A 21,158-nucleotide genomic window follows, 5' to 3' on the forward strand; every position below is an offset into this window, starting at 1 on the left:
CCATTGGTATGGAAGATCTCGTATCTGTAAGTCTCATTGTGAAGCTAGTGTTCTGGCATTCTGGTTCCTGATTCAGAGGAGCTACAGATCTCTGTTGTTTCATCCCACTGCACCCTCAGTGCAACATAGAACTACATCAACTATTTTTTTTCTACTTTTAGGTGAGACTGCACCTGTCAGCTCAGGAAAAAAAAAAAAAAACCTATTTAAAGCCCTCTAGTTAAGAAAATTCCCCATATACAGTTTATATTTTGTGTCCAGGCATTGTAGATTGTATCTTTCTGGCCAAAGTAGAGAATTGGAAAAATTATTGAACCAGTTTAAGCAAAACACATGTCAGATGACCCAGGTAATTTCCAGAAAAGCCAATGTTTTCTCTGAATTAGAGTACCTGGACAATTGCCCCAACCACCTGTATTAGTTAGGTCATGGAGACTGAAACTGTGTTTTCACAACTAAAATAACTATAGTTGAACCAGCTATGGAGGCCCGTCTCAAAAATAGAATTTTGCTGCATCACTGTGGATCAAACGACCCTTAACACAATCAGTTGTGGGGATAGTAAAGCATATTAATTTCATTGTCCTAAAGCAATTTAATCATATTACATAGATATGACTAACATTAAACTTTTTCTCCCAGTTTCATTTTATAAGATAGCAAAATGACTAGTCAATCAACCAATTGTCTAACCCAAATGATAACAACAGCTGACTTGACATTTTTATTTAATTGTGGCAAATTTGCAATTCTTTTAGATACCTATATTCTAGGTGCTGCAAGCTAAGATTTAGCCTTCTTAATTATTTTTTCCTTTTTTTTTTTTTATAACCTCGCATTTGCCTCCTTCACATATCCTGCTTAGATGACTTTCAAATAAAGCTAAACTCCCCCATTGGATTGCTGTCTATGGGCCTTGCCGATGTCTTTTCTGTTTGAAAATGAAGTCTCTCTTCTCGCTTACCTTCTGAAAATCTAATATTGACCTTTTTTGTAAGGTGAGGCATCCCCTAATCATACCTGGAATCCTGGCCACCACAATATCATTCACTTCAGAAAATAAATACAAAGTAAATGTGACTCCAGATTTAAATGCAGAAACTTGAATAAGCACCACAGATTGGAGTGTTTGGCTTTATTTCTTGCTGTGAGTCAGAGCCAGGAGGTTCCCATTAAGGTGTATATGAATTATATTACTCCATGCTGAAGTTTGTCTATAACGTAATGTTGTAAGGCAGCCAAGTTCTTCCAGCAATCTCATGGACCAATATTCAAAACATATCAGTATCTCATTAGATCCTTCATTTGTAAAAAAATAAAAAATAAAAAAAGCTTTACATTCTACTCAGCAAGCTATAGTTACATAGATATTTTGTTTTAGGGAAAAGTAAAATCCGTTTTAAATAAGCTTATTACTTCCATTGTATTGGTACCTATCAGGTTGTCACATTCATCTGGAACGAGTTGCCGTGAAAAGAGGAAATAAATGCACAGAATTATTTTGGAGTGTGCTTTGATATAGTTCAAAGAAATAGGAGGGGCATTTTCAGGGAAAATTTGTTCTACATCCCCATTACTGTCCTAAACCAGCAAAAAATTCCTCAAGCTAAGTCACATGGCAGGACAAAAACTGTTCAAATAAGCTCAAATCATGAGGAAAAAGGGCAACAAGTATTTTCTCTTCAGCTTCAAACTTCTTTCTTTTCTTCTTGCTCCTCTCTTTTAAATGAATCCTTAAGAATTTTAGGCAAATATATATTTTAAAAATGTTAAAAAATATTTAATAATGGAAGAAAAGAGTTGACTGCTAACCCCCTCCCACATCTACTCCTTATTCTTCAAAAGCCACTTCAAATGAGAACTTGTGAAGACATCCTCATCAGTAAGTCATCTCTCACCCTAGTGAGTCACCACCTTCAGAGGTGGATGACCTGGTAAGATGAAACATACTGAGATTCAAAAGCTCCCATGGACTGATGGTCCCAGCACTATAGCTGGAAGGTCCCTTTTCTTGCCTTTCTTATGCTGGTGTTCTATGCTAAAAAGAGAGTGATTATTTCATCTACTCCAGAGGCGAGACATGAAGAATTAGGGCTGATAGAACTTGGAACTAAGGAATATAATCACATGTTTTCTAGGAAGAGGAAAGGAAATAAACACACTGAAAAAGAAACCCAGCACAAAATAAAAAATTAACACGAATGTATTAAACCTTTAAAGAGTGTATTATTGAGAGTCTTTGAAGAAGTAAACCTGTATTCTCCATGGCCGTTGAGAAAAATAAAATAAAATGGCATTGACAAATACCAGGAGAAGACAAGTTATATATTAAGCAACACTTCTTAATCCAGTCTATCATTGTTGGACATTTGGGTTGGTTCCAAGTCTTTGCTATTGTGAATAATGCCACAATAAACATACGTGTGCATGTGTCTTTATAGCAGCATGATTTATAGTCCTTTGGGTATATACCCAGTAATGGGATGGCTGGGTCAAATGGAATTTCTAGTTCTAGATCCCTGAGGAATCGCCACACTGACTTCCACAAGGGTTGAACTAGTTTACAGTCCCACCAACAGTGTAAAAGTGTTCCTATTTCTCCACATCCTCTCCAGCACCTGTTGTTTCCTGACTTTTTAATGATTGCCATTCTAACTGGTGTGAGATGGTATCTCATTGTGGTTTTGATTTGCATTTCTCTGATGGCCAGTGGACTGGATTAAGAAAATGTGGCACATATACACCATGGAATACTATGCAGCCATAAAAAATGATGAGTTCACGTCCTTTGTAGGGACATGGATGAAATTGGAAATCATCATTCTCAGTAAACTATCGCAAGAACAAAAAACCAAACACCGCATATTCTCACTCATAGGTGGGAACTGAACAATGAGAACACATGGACACAGGAAGGGGAACATCACACTTCGGGGACTGTTGTGGGGTGGCGGGAGGGGGGAGGGATAGCATTGGGAGATATACCTAATGCTAGATGACGAGTTGGTGGGTGCAGCGCACCAGCATGGCACATGTATACATATGTAACTTACCTGCACGTTGCGCACATGTACCATAGAGCCTAAAGTATAATAATAATAATAATAATAATAATAATAATAATAAAACAGAAAAGAAAAAAAAAAGCAACACTTCATGATCAGGCAAGCATCTTCTTCCAAATAGGTCTTTAAAATTGAAATAATGATCATTTCTTGCTCTGAGCAAGCCAGTGAATGAAGTCTGTAGTGGAACCAGTGCATCATGTTTTCCTCCTCTTCCAACCTATTTCATAAACTCTTACTACTAACCGGTGACAAATGGGTTGGTCCTTGTGTGTTTTGCTCCCATCAAATGTTGCCATGCATTGTCTGTTTGCACATGCCTTATGTCTTCTACTAGTTGGAGAGCTTTTGAAGGAAATAACTCTGGTCTTGCTCATCTTTTCAAGAGTATGCTATGGAAACATCGTTATTAAAGTTTCAGTTTATAAAGCAATATAAGGCAAAAGTCTTATTTGGCCAAATCATCCTTGGAAATTTCTTAGAAAGGGGCAATTTGACAACCATGGGTCATTAAGTCCAACATGGCCAGTTTTCTCTCAGTGCTGGAACAGGCCAGTGTATCATTAAATCCTTTATTTTTATGAAGCTTTACATTCTACTGGTTTTGGCTGACAACCAGTTGGCTGGTGAGTAGGCTTGTATTGTTTGAAAATATAAATATAAATATAAGTGTTACGAGATGTCTCAACCATGAAAGGTACACAAAGTGTGATACTGCATAAGAAAAGAGAACATTGCTGTCTCTCATCTCATGCTTTTTTTTCTTTTTCTTTTTTTTTTTTTTTTTTGTTGAGATGGAGTCTCACTCTGCTGCCCAGGCTGGATACAGTGCAGTGGCGTGATCTTGGCTCACTGCAACTTCCGCCTCCTGGGTTCCAGCAATTCTCCTGCCTGTCTCCCTAGTAGCTGGGACTATAGGCGCATGCCACCACACCTGGCTAATTTTTGTATTTTTAGTGGAGATAGGGTTTCATCATGTTGGCCAGGCTCGTCTCAAACTCCTGACCTCAACTGATCCAACCTGCCTCAGCCTCCCAAAGTGCTGAGGTTACAGGCGTGTTCCTGGCCTCTCATCTTATTCTTACTGCAGTCAGGCTCCCATCAGGAAAACAGAAACAGAAATCATGCCAAGTGTTTCAAACAGAGGTGATTTAATATAGGAGATCAGTTATACACAGACTGGAGGGCTGAAAGAGCAAAAAGAAAAAAAACAAACAAAAAATGGTGTTCAGGTACCTCTGGTATTTGTAGTTTAGAAAGCAGCTATGATTCTTAGGGCTGGAAGATTAAAAGAGAATAAATGGTGTTACCAGGACACCATTTCTTGGGGGAAGGGTCTCCACAGAGCAGATTCTCCAACCACCAATGTGTCACTGCACAGCTGGCTCAGCAACCTCTGAGGGGATGTCACGTGATTGCTACTTGGACTCCAGTGGTGAGTGCTAAGAGGGAACGTGGCAGTTCCTAGTGGTACCTCTGAAGGAGCCACTGTGGAACTAATGCTGGAAATGCTAAAATAAGCTGGAGTCCTACTTGAGTGCTACTGATGGAGGGACTTCGACCAGAACTGAAAACAGAAAGAACATCCCTTCTACCCTCCTGTCACCCTCTGATTTCCTGCCAGTGCCTCCAGTCAGCAGAATCTAACCAGAAGCTAGATAGCAAAAAAGTCTGGGAAATTCAGTCTGCAGATTCTTGCCTCCAGTGTCACAGAGCAGAGTATAAAAGCCTGGGCTTAAGGCTGAGAGACAGACAGTAGGTACAATTACTCCGAGGCACAAATTCATTGAGTGAAATCACAGGCAGAATTTCCTACAATATTTATATTATTTTTCTTTCATTTTTTTGCCATAGTTGAATTCCAGTAAGTTAAATGTATGCATGCTATGAATTCACTTTTTCTTGTAATCCCATAGTTCATTAGCCCAATACCCTGCTTATAGCATGTGACTAATGGAGGTATTGAATGGATAAATGAATGTCTTTTTGGCTTTTTGGTGCTAAGCGGATTTTTCTCTGATTATTAGTCCTGTTTAACTGCCATTGAGAAATGAGTCTAGAGAAAATATATAGGAACCTAAGGGTAAACTTTGCCGTAATTCACTGACATTTCAAATGTACCTATCCAAACAGTTCAATTGGTTTCTATCCCCGGCTATCTCCTGTAACTCTCTACCTTCAGTTTACTCTGGAAAATCTCCACTGCAGCTGGCTACACTTGCATAGCCTAAGAGTGACATCCAGTGGCTCATAACTTAACCACTCATTGTAATACATCTGGAAATCTAACCAGTTCTCCATTATCCTTTCAAATAGAAAGGAGGACAATACATAAAACTCTTAACAAAAGATGATACTTAGACAATAGTTCATTAGATTTACTTTGGGAGATTATTAAAGTAGATTTGCCTATCTAGTTGTTTGAGATCTCATATTCGAGTTCATTTGTCTTTTTTCCCTTTCTGAGCACATGTCTGTTATAATTCCAGTGATGTCTGCCAATGTCATAGGCTGGTAGATAGAAAAGGAAAGTGGGGATAGATAGGACCAGGACTCAGAGAATTAACTGACTCTAGACCTGGCTTCCAAGACTAGAGGCTCATTACTTTAGGCTACCAATATTGGAAGCCTAAAAGAATGTGGGAAAGTCAGCCTAGATCCAGGCTTGAACTAATATCTAAAGGTTCCCAGTCTGGTAGTAGAGTCTGTCTGTCTAGCATTCCAGGCAGAGACAATCCTTAGCATTAGGTGGGCTCTTCACTCATGGTCCCACAGGATCAGGCTACTCCAGGAGGATTCTTAGTCAGCAGCTGGGGCAAGGGAGCCTGGGATCAGCAAAATGTCACGGCAGCAATGTAGCTGTCTCAAGCTCAGGATGGTGCTGCATTCAATGGCAGGAAGCTGAAGGTGATTTTTATATGGAGCTCATGAAGTCAATCTCATTCTAGTATAGACATAGTCTCAAAAAATAAAGCAATTCCATGTATGTTTTAAATTCTCCCCTTTCTTTCAATAGAATAGTCCAAGAAACCAATAACTTCATCATAACATCTCACACTTAAATGAACTAGGAATCTCTGTTTAGGTGGACCTTAGCCTGAAAAATACTACCAATTCAGAATTCACAGTAGTTTCAATATGTTCTCCTGCTCAAAGGAATTCATCTCAAACAAGCTCCTTCCCCATTTAATAATATTTTCCAGAGGTAACCCAGCAAAAATGTATTTATTTGTAAATATGCAGCAGTGCCTTCAAATGAAACCTCATGGTGGCTATAGTTGGAACTATTCAGACATCCCTGTGATTCGGCTAGATTGTACTAAGAGCGACTCATGAATATAACTAATTTACCTCATGATGTCGATAGTGGTAAGACATGTGTTGTGCCTTCCTTCCATTTAATCAGATCCCACAGAGAAGTGAGATATATTTTTCTAACTATGAATTCTGTAAGGAAACAGTTTCCACAAAGTCTACTTGCCCATTACACCAAAGTGATGGGCAGGTTTAGTGTCTCCTATGGAAATTTCCATGCATTTTTAGAACATATGGAAACTGCAAGGCAGAGCTATGAAAATTCAGAGATGCTTACAACATCAAAATGTTCTTTTCCTCAGTGCGAATGTGCTGTCATATGACAATGAGCAGGAAGAGGAGAGTGAACTTAGCTTTTATCAAGGTACTTATTTCTGTGGAAAATAGGAGGTCTCAGGAATCAGGTGTAAATAAGTTCAAAGTACGGACTCAAATGATGTTTTAATTATCAGTAAAGAGGGAATGTCTGAAACTTAAATAGAAACTAGATGATATACATATTTCACCTTTTCCAATTAATCAATCTAATGACAGCTGGTTGGCCAAGAGAGTATAAGGTAGACATTTCAACTAAAATAGATACATCTTTGTTAGTATTTTGTCTAGTGTTTTTTCCCCAGAAATGCTTTTGCTAGGACATCATATTTTAGTAGAAAACAGATTATGTGTCTCAAATCTAATCAACAAATGCAAGAACTTTCACTTACCCCTCTAGTTTATTGTCCACGGGCAGCCTGCCTTTGTGCTTTGTTTACTTAACCTTGTGCATTTCCTACCAAAAAGGAGAGCAGAAGAGATGGACTATATCTGGGAAATGCTCCAGAACTCGAAATGCCTGAGTGGCTTATTCTGTGTGATGGCAGACTCGGTGATAACAGAAGATACTATTTTCGGGAGACCCCTCAACATCTCCACTGATGGTTCACATCTGACTGCAACTCACTTACTGCACTCACTGCTCACTGGCAGAGCCCCCTTCGGGCAGGAAGACTTGTCCTCATAACCCCCTTGTCTCATGAGCAGGGAAGATTTTCATGGGGGAGACTCACAAGAACATATAAAGAGGTCAAAGTTATATGGCAGAAATTGACTTTAACTCAGTGATAAGACTTTTGAATTAATTTCTGTCTTTGTGGAGGGTGAGAAAGGTCATTAGTTAAATAGGCAATGGAGAGTTAAAATACAGAAAAAAAAATGTGTTTGACTAAGTTGTAGGGTGGATGTAAAAATGAAAGGAGGCTTGTAACTGAATTTCTCTTAAACACCTGATTTAGACATTCTATATCAGTTTGCCTAAGGGACAAAGAACAAAATGCAGTATCAAATATTTATTAAAGATCCAGTAAAGCATAGGTTGTTTTTGAGGTATAAATAGAAAGAATATGTTCTAGGAAAGCAGAATACAATTCTACCTACAAGCTCAAATTCTGTCTTCTCTGAAAATTATCACGGAGTCAGGGTCTCATAAAAATGGTCCCTTTGTATATCCAGGTGAGGACTCTCATGTGGTTCCCAAGGAAGAGAAGTGTTCATATTAAATATGATTTCATACTCTCAGTAACATATCCCCTTTTCACTCCATGCCTAAGGCACCCAGCTATGAATTTCTGCTTGCATTTACAGCAAATCAAGATAAAAATACTTCACTATTCAGATATTTTAGCTTTCTGTACCCAGTTAAGTCACCCATCTAAATGAGGCACTTAATATAGATATGTGTGACCTTGAACAAATGATATCTATGTTGAGTTTCAATATTGCTCAAAAAGTGAATATGTTATAGTGGAAGGGAAAAACGTAGTAAGATTAGTAAAAGCAAAATGAGTAAAGTTTAAAATTCTAGGAAAAAAAGTATAAGTTGATGACATCTTTGAATAAACAAAATAAGACAAAGAAGATGTGTTCATGTTCTTGTGACCACAAGAAAAAGCATAACCAACAGCACTGTTAGGATTCAACCAACAAGACCTGAGGAGGTCCCAGTGAGAGAGAACTCTGGTCCCTACTCCCAATCCCCTGGGCAAAAGGACTTCCTAGGCATGCTAATTGCACCATTATAAGACAAGTCAAATACAAATGAAATAAATAGTAATTTGGGTCATAGCAACATCTGGACTAGCGAACTCCTTCTTAGAGACAAATCAGGGGAGGAGTATTGGAGAGTCCAGGAAACAAAGAATGAGATCATGGTATAAAGGATAAACTGGGTTTGAGGGCTTAGGCATTTCTCAAGTCCTGAAGACATACCTGTTATATCATGCTCTGAATTCAGTCATGGTCAAGGTAAATAATTAACCTAATGCAATAGGCCTCCTCTTATCTGAATGATAACACTTTGCAATGCACATGTCTTTTGACCCAGAGAATGCATTTTTAGGGCTCTATCCTACAGAAATATTTGCACATGGACACTTGCCATAAACAAGGATTTCCAGTACAACATTATTTATAATAATCAAATTGGAGTAATTTAAGTATCCAAGAACAAGGGAATATCAAATAAATCATAGTATGTTTATATTAGGAGCAAAGTGGAACAAAGCCTCCAGAATTCGCCTGCTTGGGTTAATAGCTCAGTTCCACTGCTTACTAGCTGTGTGACTTTGGTCAAATTGCTTAGCTTCTCAGTGATTCCGTTTCCCTCAAATGTAAAAAGAAGATGATAAGATTTTCTTCTTTGTAGAGTTTTGCTGTGAAAATTAAATGAGGTACCACTCTTAAAGAGCCAGAACACTGCCTGACATAACAGGTACACAATTCATGTCAGCATGTTTGCTATTTTGAACTTACTATCATGTAGCATTTAAAAAGACTAGGGGTGCTCGCTTTGGCAGCACATATATTAAAACTGAAACAATACAGAGAAGACTAGCATGGTCCCTGCATAAGGATGACGTGCAAATTCATGAAGCATTCCATATTTTTACAAGGGAAGTGAAGGACCTCTTCAAGGAAAACTACAAACCACTGCTCAAGGAAATCAGAGAGGACACAAACAAATGGAAAAATGTTCCACGCACGTGGATAGAAAGAATCAATATCATGAAAATGGCCATACTGCCCAAAGTAATTTATAGATTCAATGCTATCCCCATCAAGCTACCATTGACTTTCTTCACAGAGTTGGAAGAAACTATTTTAAATTTCATATGGAACCAAAAAAAAGAGCCTGCATAGCCAAGACAATCCTAAGCAAAAAGAACAAAGCTGAAGGCATTACACTACCTGACTTCAAACTATACTAAGAGGGTACAGTAACCAAAACAGCATGGTACTAGTACAAAAACAGACACATAGTCCAATGGAACAGAATAGATAACTCAGAAATAAACCTGCACATGTACAACCAACTGATCTTCAACAAACCTGACAAAAACAAGCAATGGGGAAAGGATTCCCTATTTAATAAATGGTGCCAGGAGAACTGGCTAGCCATATGCAGAAAACTGAAACTGGACCCCTTCCTTACACCTTATACAAAAATTAACTCAAGATGGATTAAAGACTTGAATGTAAAATCCAAAACTATAAAAACCATACAAGAAAATCTAGTCAATACCATTCAGGACATAGGCATGGGCAAGGATTTCATGATGAAAACACCAAAAGCAATTGCAACAAAAGGAAAAATTGACAAATGGGATCTAATTAAACTAAAGAGCTTCTGCACAGCAAAAGAAACTATCATCAGGGTGAACAGACAACCTGCAGAATGAGAGAAAAATTTTGCAATCTATTCATCTGACAAAGGGTTAATATTCAGAGTCTACAGGGAACTTAAATTTACAAGAAAAAAACAACCCCATTAAAAAGTGGGCAAAGGACATGAAAAGACACTTCTCAAAAGATGACATATGCAGCCAACAAATATAAGAAAAAAAGCTCAACATCACTGATCATTAGAGAAATGTAAATGAAAACCACAATGAGATATCATTTCATGCCAGTCAGAATGGCTATCATTAAAAAGTCAAAAAACAACAGATGCTGGTGAGGTTGTGGAAAAAAAGGAATGCTTTTACACTGTTGGTTCAACCATTGTAGAAGACACTGTGGCTATCCCTCAAAGATCTAGAGGCAGAAATATCATTTGACCCAGCAATCCCATTATGAGGTATATATAGCCAAAGGAATATAAACCATGCTATTATAAAGATACATGCATGCTTATGTTCCTTACAGCACTATTCACAATAGCAAAGACATGGGATCAACCCAAATGTTCATCAGTGATCGACTGGATAAAGAAAATATGGCACATATACACCATAGAATACTATGCAGCCATAAAAAGGAATGAGATCATGTCCTCTGCAGGGACGTGGACGGAGCTGAAAGCCGTTATCCTCAGCAAACACCGCATGTTCTCACTTATAAGCGGGAGCTAAATGATGAGAACACATGGACAGGAACATGGGCGGGAACAACACACATTGGGGTCTATTGAGGGTGGGGTAAGGGGAAGGAGAGCATTAGGAAGAACAGCTAAGGGATGCTGGGCTCAATAACTAGGTGATGGGTTGATCTGTGCAGCAAACCACCATGGCACACGTTTATCTATATAACAAACCTGCACATCCTACACATGTATCCCAGAACTTAAAATAAAAGTTGAAGGGAAAAAAAAAAGACTAGGATCCAACTATAGCTCCTCCCATAGAAAACTTTCTAAAGTATACTGTGAGGTAATAAAATGTTGCAAAACAATATGTAAAGGATGATCCTCTTAATTTTTTGAGCTCATGTAGGCAGATGTGCATCTGTATGTGTACAAATGCATAGAAGAGAGTGTGGAAGGACCAGGCAATAGTAACAATCATCTCTAGAGAAGGGAATGAGTAATCTGATGACAGGAAGACCTGAAAGGAGATCTTCACCTTCTTCCTCTCTGTATTTCTACATTTGGGGAGTTGTTTTACAAACATACATCTATATGTTTGTAAAACATATGTCTACAGATACATATATCTACAAACATATATCTATATATGTTTGTAACACAACTCATTCATATATATATATATATATATATACTTTTAAATATATGTACTTTTGAAAATAAGTAGATAAGTAAAGGATCAACAAGAACAGTGAAAAGAAGTCTGAACACGTGAATGTTTGCAGTGTTTCAAAAATCTGTTTCCAAGGAAAGGAGATGTAGGAATTCTCTGTTTATTAAGGTCAAGGGTCTAACACAAGGACAGGACTACAATGAGTCAGATGAGGTGCTGAGTACAAAAACTTTAACAGGCACCCACCTTTAGGGCCATGACATGCACAACCCTTAGGCTTGGCACTGATCTAACCTTACATTGAAAATGCCACCAAGGTCAAAGCACCTGCTTCTTAGCAGCCAGTATTGCACAAAGCTTTTGCTCTGACCATAAAGCACAGACTTCTTTCTCTCCTCACCTCTTTTTACAAGACAAAAATAGTAATAATAACAATTTATTTTTAACATCTGGAGTTTAAGTTTAAGGTATCCCATGTACCGTCTCCCAGAATGCAGACTGAACAAGTCTCTCTCCCTCCTTATTCAGTCTTCCCTTTGGGGATGTCATTCTGAGAAAAGGAGACTGTTTAGGGGTAGAAGAAGAGTTTCTATGAATCTTTTAAAGTACTTGAGTACTGAGATTTGGACTCTTAAATGGTTTGACAGGAAATTTACCCTCTTTCTTTAGCTAGTGTGGTATCAGCATAATAATTTGTAAAATTAGCTGGGGTTACAAATGCAGTAGGACATTGGCCCAGTGTGAAATGCAATAACCAAAACTAGATGATATTTGCCTGAAATGTCCCAGAATGCCACTACTGGTTGGGTATGGAAGACATCCATTTTGATTAATCAGTAACCATGCCTTACTGTTTGTAAATAACTTTGAATATTATCCCTGGGAAAAACTAAAACTATGGTTCAATGAATAGTTTCATGCTTAATCTACTAGCTGAGCTGATACCTATAGATATTAAAAATGGTATTTTAGTCCTCTTAACTGGGTGGCAGCTTTGAATGATAGCTAACCACTAGCTGGCAAAAGTTCCTGAATATGACACACCAAATCATCTCCCCCCAAATCATGCATTTATCAAGTGTAGGCATTCATTACCCAACAGAAATTGTTCCCAGATAAAGGCCACATGAAGTGGTATAAAAAGGGACCAAAATTTCCTAATAAATGAGAGGGGGTAGAAAAGTGATTGGGGTTTTATTTTAGAAAATTAATTTTTTTAAAAATGAAGTTACTTCTGTTTTTATTTTATAATTTACAAAATTTAAGTTATAATTGCCTTAGAATTATTAGGACAAAAAGTATCAGCTTTTAATTGTATTTAGAGAAACAAAATTTGTCTAATAAATTGAACGGAAATGAATACAACAGCCTTCATTTCAAGACAGTTTATCTGAGTGTTTTGTAAAAATAGGGCATTTAACAGTTTTTTCCCAAGGGCATCTCAATCATTTGATAGATTTGATAGCCAAATCATTCCCTTTTGAAACATTATAATTACTGTGTGTTTTTTGTTGTTGTTGTTAGCTGGCCCACCCTCTGATCAATAGATCTGAGTAGAAATCAAGCAGTTCTCTAAACATCATTTTCATTGATGTCATTAAATTTTGCTGCAGTAAGTAGAATTCTAAGACAGCTCCCAAGATTCCTGCCCCCTGGTCTACATGAACTGTATAATTTCCTCCTCACGAGTGAGAGTGGGGACTGTACATATGACGGGATAGTCACACCTGTAATATGTCATTCTTTTTGCAAGTCTCTGTTGTAGCCAACTGGTGTGAGCTCCTCTTGTTGGCCTTGGAGAAGCAATCTGCCATGTGTGAACTGCTGATACAGTTTGGGTATTTGTCCTCTCCAAATCTCATGCTGAAATTTGATCTCCAGTGTTGAAGGTTGGACCTAATGGGAGGTGTTTTGGTCATGGGGACAGATGCCCCATGAATTGCTTGGTGCCATTCTCCCAGTAATGAGTTCTTACCCTATTCATTACCCCAAGATCTGATTGTTAAAAAGAGCCTGCCACCTCTTCCTCTTTCTTTCTTGCTCCCTCTCTCACCATGTAACATGCCTGCTCCCCTTCACCTTGCAGCATGAGTAAGGCTTCCTGAGGCCTCACCAGAACCCAAGCAGATGCTGGTTCCATACAAGTACAGCCTGCAAAACTGTGAGCCAAATAAATCTCTTTTCTTTATAAATTACCCAGTCTCAGATATTCCTTTATAGCAATGCAAAAATGGACTAAGACAACTGCCCATGGAGATGGTCATGTGCAAAGACAAGAGGGTAGCCTCTAGGAGCTGAAAATGATACCTGTTGCCAACCAGCAAGGAAATGCAGACTTGATTCCTATAACCACAAGGAACTGAATCCTGCCACCAACTAGTATGTTTGAAAGACAACCGCAAGTCTCAAATGAGATCAGAATCCCAGCTAACACTGTAATTTCAGACTCACAAGATTCATGAAACCCTGAGCAGAGGACCCAGCTAATCCATGCCAGGGCTCCTGCCCCATGGAAATTGTGAGATAGTAAATGTGTGTTGTTTTAAGCCACTAAGTTTGTGGTGATGTCTTATGCAGCAATAGAAAGCTAATATGCTTGCATTTTTTAAGTATTTATATTATTTGGTTAAATGTTTAGAGAAGCTCTCTATTATAAAAGATTGGCAGAGTTGTTGGCAAGCTAATTAGCATAGAATGTGTTTCTGAGTGAGAACAAATTTTATAAATGGTCAGCTTATTAACAAATATTTTATTGGATATTTTAATTCTCTATGATTTTTGCTTCCTTAAGTAACCCTGTAACTATAAGTCAAGGGACATGAAAACAAAGACTCTTTCCCCACCTTTAAGATAGAATCCCTACCCTTAAAATTTTTTGATTTACACTTTCAACAATGACAACAATGACACTTTCCCCTCACTTTCACAGGTTTTTATCCCGAGGGAACCCTTTAATAAACATCCTATACAACACACTGTCTCAGAGTCCTCAGAGCTGGCATCCCAGGAAACCCAAACTGCAAACCCAAACTTCTACAATGAATTCGTGTGCAACTTATTCTAAAAGATCTGTACACACACACACACACACACACACACACACACTTCCCGTCCCATTGCTCTTCACTACTTCCTTCATCTCTGTGCTACAATCTGGGATCATTTTTCTTCCCCTTGAGTAATTTATTATGTCTTTTACAGTGAGTCTGTTGCTCAAAAATTCTTTTAGTATTTATTTGTATAAAAAGTCTTAATTTTGTCTTCATATAAAATTGTGTTTGACACTCTATTACAAATTGACTGTTATTCTCTTTCCATGTTTTCCAGACATAGTTCCATTGTCTTCTGACTTCCATCATTTATGTTTAGAAGTCAGTGTTATTTTTGGCTTCTTTGTGAGTAATTTGTCTTTTTTCTTTGTCTACTTTTATTTTTTTATTTTGAAATAGTTTAAAAGTATAAAAAATTTGTACACAAACACAACAAACTAAGCAATATACATATATCCTAGTTTTATAAATGAATAATAATTTATTGTAAATTTAAGTCAATGGTCTTAAATTCTCTCACCCATTCTATTTTCTCTTTTTTCTTTTTATATCTTTCTTAGATTAAATATTTTTATTATTAAATTTTCTTTATTGTCTCATTAGTCATACATTCTTACCTTATAGTGGTCTTCCTGGAAATCACAATATTCATTCTTTATGTATCCAAGTCTAATATAAATGAGTATCTTGGCCACTTCCCAAGAAACTCAAAGATGTGCAAGCATTTTAACTCTATTTACCTTTCTCCTGCCTTTTTACTTTCATGTTACTGTGTTCAGATATATATTCCATTAGAGAACTTTGTCCATTTTCCTATTGAGTTGCCTCTTCTCCTTATTGATTTATAGCAACTTTTTTTCATCTTTAATATAATGGATATTAGTCCTTTACCAGTTTTATGTATTGCAAATATTTTCTCCCAACCCATGCTTTTCTTGCTTTAATGGCTTTCTTGAGGTATAATTGACATATAATAAATTACATATATTTATGTGCACAAGTATGTATACATACAGTGTGCAATTTTATGAGTTTTAACATATCTATACACTCATGAAACCGTCGCCACAATCAAGATACTGAACACATGCATTATCCCCTCAAGAGTTTCTTCATGTTCCTGTGTAATCCATTCCCCCTCACCCTGCCTCCTCTCCATCCCCATTCACAGGCACCCACTGGTATGCTTTCTGTTGCCATAGATTATTTTGCATTTTCTAGAATCTTATATGAAAGGAATAATACAATATGGACTCATTTTTACCTAACTTTTTCACTCAACATAACTATTTTGAGGCTTATCCATGCATGCTGTTGCCTCATCCCTGCTTACTGTATTGCAGAGTAGGAACTCATTGCATGAACATGATAAAAATTGTTTCTTCATTCACATGTTGATGGACATTTGGGTTGCTAACACTTGATATCAGTACTCTTTTTAACTTTAGTGGGTGTGAAGTGATATCTCACTGCAGTTTACATTTCCCTGATGACTAATGTTACTGAGCACTTTTTTGTGTACTTACTAGCCAAGTGTTTACACCTTTTGCCCATTTTTTAATTGAGTTGTTAGCCTTCTTACTGAACTGTAAGAGTTCTTTGTATATTCTTGATATAAGTCCTTTGCCATATAGATACATAGATAATATTTTTCCCAGTCTGTGACTTGTCTTTCAAAGGGTCTCTTTTCTTTTCTTTTTTCTTTGCTTTTCTTTTCTTTTTTTCATACATCTCAGCACCAGCAAATCATGCTCTGAGAGTTATTGAGTAAATCCCAGAATCCAAGCTCAACTGTTTATGCTATTATTTGAAAAAGAATAATTACTGTTCTGTGTTCCCACCAGTGAAGTATTTACACAATATCCCCTGATGTCAAATAAAATACTGTTTAGCACAAAGGGCTTTTATTTCATTGTCATAAAGTTGTTGGCCTTATAATACAAGCATCTCAAAAGTAGTGACGTTGTTAAGCTAGAAGCCTGTGACTGATTTAAAGTTCAGAAGTTATCAGCTGTAATTAATAAACTGAGCTCATTCTCCAAAAAACATTTTCAGAGACTATCAAAAAACAGACACTCTTAACTTGCAATATTTAATTTGAGACTGCTACTGAGGCTTTTAGCTAAATTAGGCCTGTGTGAAAGCAATTACTTCATTACCAGGGTCCTTCAAATTTTCCTCCACAATATCACTGATTTCATACTTGAATCACATAATTGTCCTTTAAAATTTAGGGCATGTCCAAAAAGTCCTTCCAAAAGCCAGCTAAAAGAATTTGCTCTCTCGCATCAATTGCAATAATACACCTGTAGGGAGGGAATCAGAGGAGAGAGAGACCAAGATGAGAGGGAAGAACATTGTCCTCCAGAAACTGAGTTCTGTAAAGCAGAACAAGATGACACGGGGGGACTGTCAAAAACTCTCACAGTAGAAGAATCCACTTCAATGAAAGATACAAATCCATTGGGCAGAACAATAATTGGAAGTGTAATATTAATATTAACTAGCGTGCTTTATTCCCCCTTCAGTCTTCCTTGGCTGGTACTCACTGCTCACAGTTTAGGCATCTAAATGCAAAAATGCAAATAATGACAAAAGAATTAATCTCTTGGATTCTAAACTTTAAAAACCAAGGACTAGACCTAAAGAATAAAATTAGTTTCTCCCTCCCAACTTTCACCTCCCCACTCACTGCTGTACTCTGACAAGATCATTCTTGGAGCTGATATTCTCAATTAAAGAAGAGTGAAGATCCATGATGACAGAATTCAGTCAATGATTTCAGATAGGATCCTAGGTCAGAAAGAAAACATTCTAAGGGCATTGCTAGGACAAGTGAAAATTGTTGTATATGTATGTATATTGGTAATAGCATTGCATCGATACTAAATCCCCAAATTTGATAAGGTAGAAAAATGCTTTATTCTACAGAGACAAATGATGAAGTATTTCAGGGTGAAATGTCATGATGTAGGTAACTAACTCCATTGATATAGGGAAAAAAGAGAGAGAGAGGATAGAAACAAAGCAAATGAGACAAAAAACATAACCGTTGCTGTATCTATATAAAAGGTATACAAATGTTCACTATATTAGTCTTACAACTTTTGTGAAGGTTGTAAGACTTTTTGAGGTTTTTCAAAGCTAAACACACTTTTTATATGGGAGACAAGAGAATCAGAAAGAAAAACTAAATAGTGAGATGCTGGTCGGGGACTCTCAGCAAAGGAGCTAGTGTTTGTTGCAAAAGGAAAAGTACATGCCAGAGTATGTTTGGAAAAATGATGGTAGAGGGAATTTGTACCCCACTTCTCACCTGGATTCATGGGAGGCAGCAACCTTGCACAGAGGAATAAGGTAAAGAGGGCTGCATGGGATGTTGAGGGCCAAGAGGGCTGAGGGCAGCCAACCACATCACCCAAGGCTTTGCATCATTTCCCATACTGCAGAGGAATTAGTGAATGGCTGACAGTGGGCTTCTCTCCCTGATGCCATGACGCTACCTGCCATTCCAGGAAGAAGGGTAGAGTGAAAGAAATGCTCAAACTACTGAGTTTAATCTGGAAAGACTGATCTTACCCACAACTGACTAATTTGATTCCACTCCACGAAATTTATTCCACAGAATGGGGGCTCTGGATTGATATGAAGCTCAGTGCTTAAGAAAAAAAATGGAGTGTTACATTTTTTATATACCCGTGTTTCTGTGGCATGAGAGTCTATACTCACAGCAATATTTTCTAACAAACACATATTGTTTGGAGAGTAGTAATTTATTCTCTACTTTGAACACTGGTAATTTAATCTGTATTCTCTTCCCAGGGATCCCCTGTGATCAGTATTAACGGACTGGGGCGAGAAGAGAGAAGGTGACTTCACATTTATGAATATCAAATAATGAGGGCTCAGCTTTTTGCTTTCCAGCAGTCGAGTTCTTCTTCTAGGAAGTGCCTCTCTGTCAGGGTAACAAACATTTTTAAGTTGACTGATACATTTTAAAAGTAGTATGTAGAAAGGCTTTCTAAAATCAAAATCCAATTTTAGTGATTACATAGTTGTTTCCTTAAGCTCAGGCAAGGCACTTTGTATACTCATAGAATTTTGGAAGAATTTTACAGTTATAATTGTCAGCTTAAATTGTGTTTGAATGTCAGTCCTCTTTTAAAGAAAGAAAAGACAAGGAATATTCCCTCTACTTTGTGTCATTAAGCTGGATTTTTACTTGGCAGCACTCAAGGTGGGGATTTTTGCAACATTAAGATAACAATCTCTTCTCTGTAGATTTTTAGTACCCCAGGGATTCAAAGATCAAGTTGCTTAGAGACCCCATGGAATTTGCAGAAAAAGCAAACTCTAATCTTGACATCTGTAATTAATGTTTTTATCTTACTCCTAAAGTTTAGTTTGCTGGCAGCTTAGCTGCTCTTTGGAGCGGAATAAGGCTCTATCTACACCACGTCCCACATGACTTTCTATCCTGAGAGTGGGGTGGGGAGCTCTGGGGCTCTCTATGGGCTCTTTTCTCTTGGGCTCAGTGTCAAGCTCTTCTTCTAGTTATGTAGTGGTTGCATATATGCCTAGGTTTCCTTCCAATCAATTGTGCTGCAGGTTTCCTAAGCTAGGCTAATGCTTGCCTTGTTTCCAGTGCATTTTATATTGGGCTCACCGACCAATACATATGCATGCATAGAGCACAGGATCAATTGTAGGTTGTGAAAATATCTGTATAACATATTACTCAGTGAAATGTGAAAATATCTATAAAATTCTGGTACAATTTAAATATATATCTTTTTCTCAGTAACCAAGACCACTGGGCACTCAGGCAAAAACAAATTAACCTGAGCTGTATCTGTACATAAACACACACACATACATGCACATGCTCAAATATGTATTTGTGACTGAGGCATGTGCCAGTTCTAATCACTCCCACTTTTTTTTACATATTTATATTGTAACTCTTTGGACTAAGGTGCACAAGTGCTTGGTTGACATACCAATGAAAATGAAGAGAGGTAATCTATCATCCCTCCCACCCTTAAAAGACAACATAGTCACTTAAGTAGCCAAAGTTGTCACAGAGAATATCATGATCATCTTTTGTACATTCCACAAACATTTATGGAACTTCTAGTCTGGGGCCTGACATCTTCACTCAGAATGCTACAGCAAGCAAGACAAAGTGGGTCCTGCTACCTCTCAAGTGCTAGAGGGAAGAGAGACAATGAACAAAGAACAGAATCGATAAAACAATCACCAGATGGTGGTAAAAGCCAAGAAGAAACTAAAATGGAGTGATGTCATAGAGCGACTGTAGGACTGCATCGGATTGAGAGATCAGGGAATGTGCCAATGAAGGTTACTTATGAGCTGAGACCTGAATCACAAGTGTTTAGGATATAGCTCTATGGTCTAATTTTTCAGGTCATTTTATGATGTGGCTCCTTCATGCACATTTAAATGAAGTGACTAGAATACACACCTGGTGGATAGGGTTCTATATTATACCCTCAGCTACCTCCCACTTCCTTTTTAAGCTTCATTCTAAAATGACATTTTAGAAACGTAAGTGGCAAAGCTAGACCCGTTAGCTATAAGTGATATAGAAATCCCAAAAAGATGTTCCAGCAGGGATTGAGCTGGCCTTTTAGACAAAAATAAAGAGGTCATTGCTTTGTCGACTGCCATCGACTTGCATATCTCAGCCTCTATCAGTGACCAAAATCATCCAACAAAATGACTCCTTAAGTGCTTATGATGAAGAACAGCTACCAGAACACCCAGGCAAGCATTCTTACACTCATATCTTCTGTGAATCCATCAGCCAGCAGTTCCCATGCTCAGGGTAAGGAGCAGACATATTTCTTGTCAGTAAGTTTATCTATTGAGATGCTGTAGAATGTTCTTATCTATCATCTTGTACATCATATACCATAACTCTTATGGCTTATGACTTGTAGACAACACAAATAGCCACCTGAAGGTGTCCTCATGCAAAATTCTGCTGTTGAGAAAATAACCACTAGTCTTATAACCCTGTGGCAATCCTTTATTCTCCCTAAATACTAATTTTTGCATGTCAAAAAAAGTTAAACAGATGAACTCTAAATTTGAATTTTAGTCTTTTAGATTTCCTAAAAATGATTCAAACAATATTTCCTTGCAAGGGAAGATATAAAACATTTGCTTGAATTCAAGAAAGAATAATATCTGAGCATTTTGAGCACTGTATCCATTGGGAACATGCATGGCTGCAACTAATGAAAAAGTAAACAGTGGCTTCAACAAATAAGGCTTTCTTTTTCTCTCATAACAAGAAGCCTGGAGGTAGACTTTAGGTGGCTTTTGCTCAGCAGCATCACAATGTTAGGGTCAGCATATCCCTTGCATATCCCTTGATCTTTTCCTTATCTTGTCACCTCAAGTTCACAAACTGGCTGCCACAATTGCAAAAATCATACCCTCATGACTGACTGAAGAGCTGGGAGATTAGTAGAGGCAGGAGGAGTGCCATCCAGGTTTATCTTTCTATTTGGGGAAAAAAAAGTATTTTATAGAAGCTCCTGCAGCAGCCAACTCCTTTGGTTTCATGTGTCACATGACCAACTCTAGGTCCAAAGTGCCTACGACTTTGCTCCTCCAGACTGAATTGTGGAAATCCCAGTCTTTTCTATGGTTTTTGGGTCAGCCAAGCAACCATGTCTACCACAATA

The 21,158-nt window shown here is 37.7% G+C and overlaps 1 non-coding gene across 1 annotated transcript; it reads left to right on the forward strand.

Moving 5' to 3' along the window:
* The first annotated feature begins 9,198 nt into the window (after positions 1–9,198).
* LOC129037780 (U6 spliceosomal RNA) lies at positions 9,199–9,305 on the forward strand. The gene has a single exon (XR_008502992.1). It is a non-coding gene; the product is annotated as a U6 spliceosomal RNA (small nuclear RNA).
* Positions 9,306–21,158: the final 11,853 nt, after the last annotated feature.

This window comes from Pongo pygmaeus, chromosome 4, assembly GCF_028885625.2.
Source record: "Pongo pygmaeus isolate AG05252 chromosome 4, NHGRI_mPonPyg2-v2.0_pri, whole genome shotgun sequence".
Taxonomy (NCBI): domain Eukaryota; kingdom Metazoa; phylum Chordata; class Mammalia; order Primates; family Hominidae; genus Pongo; species Pongo pygmaeus.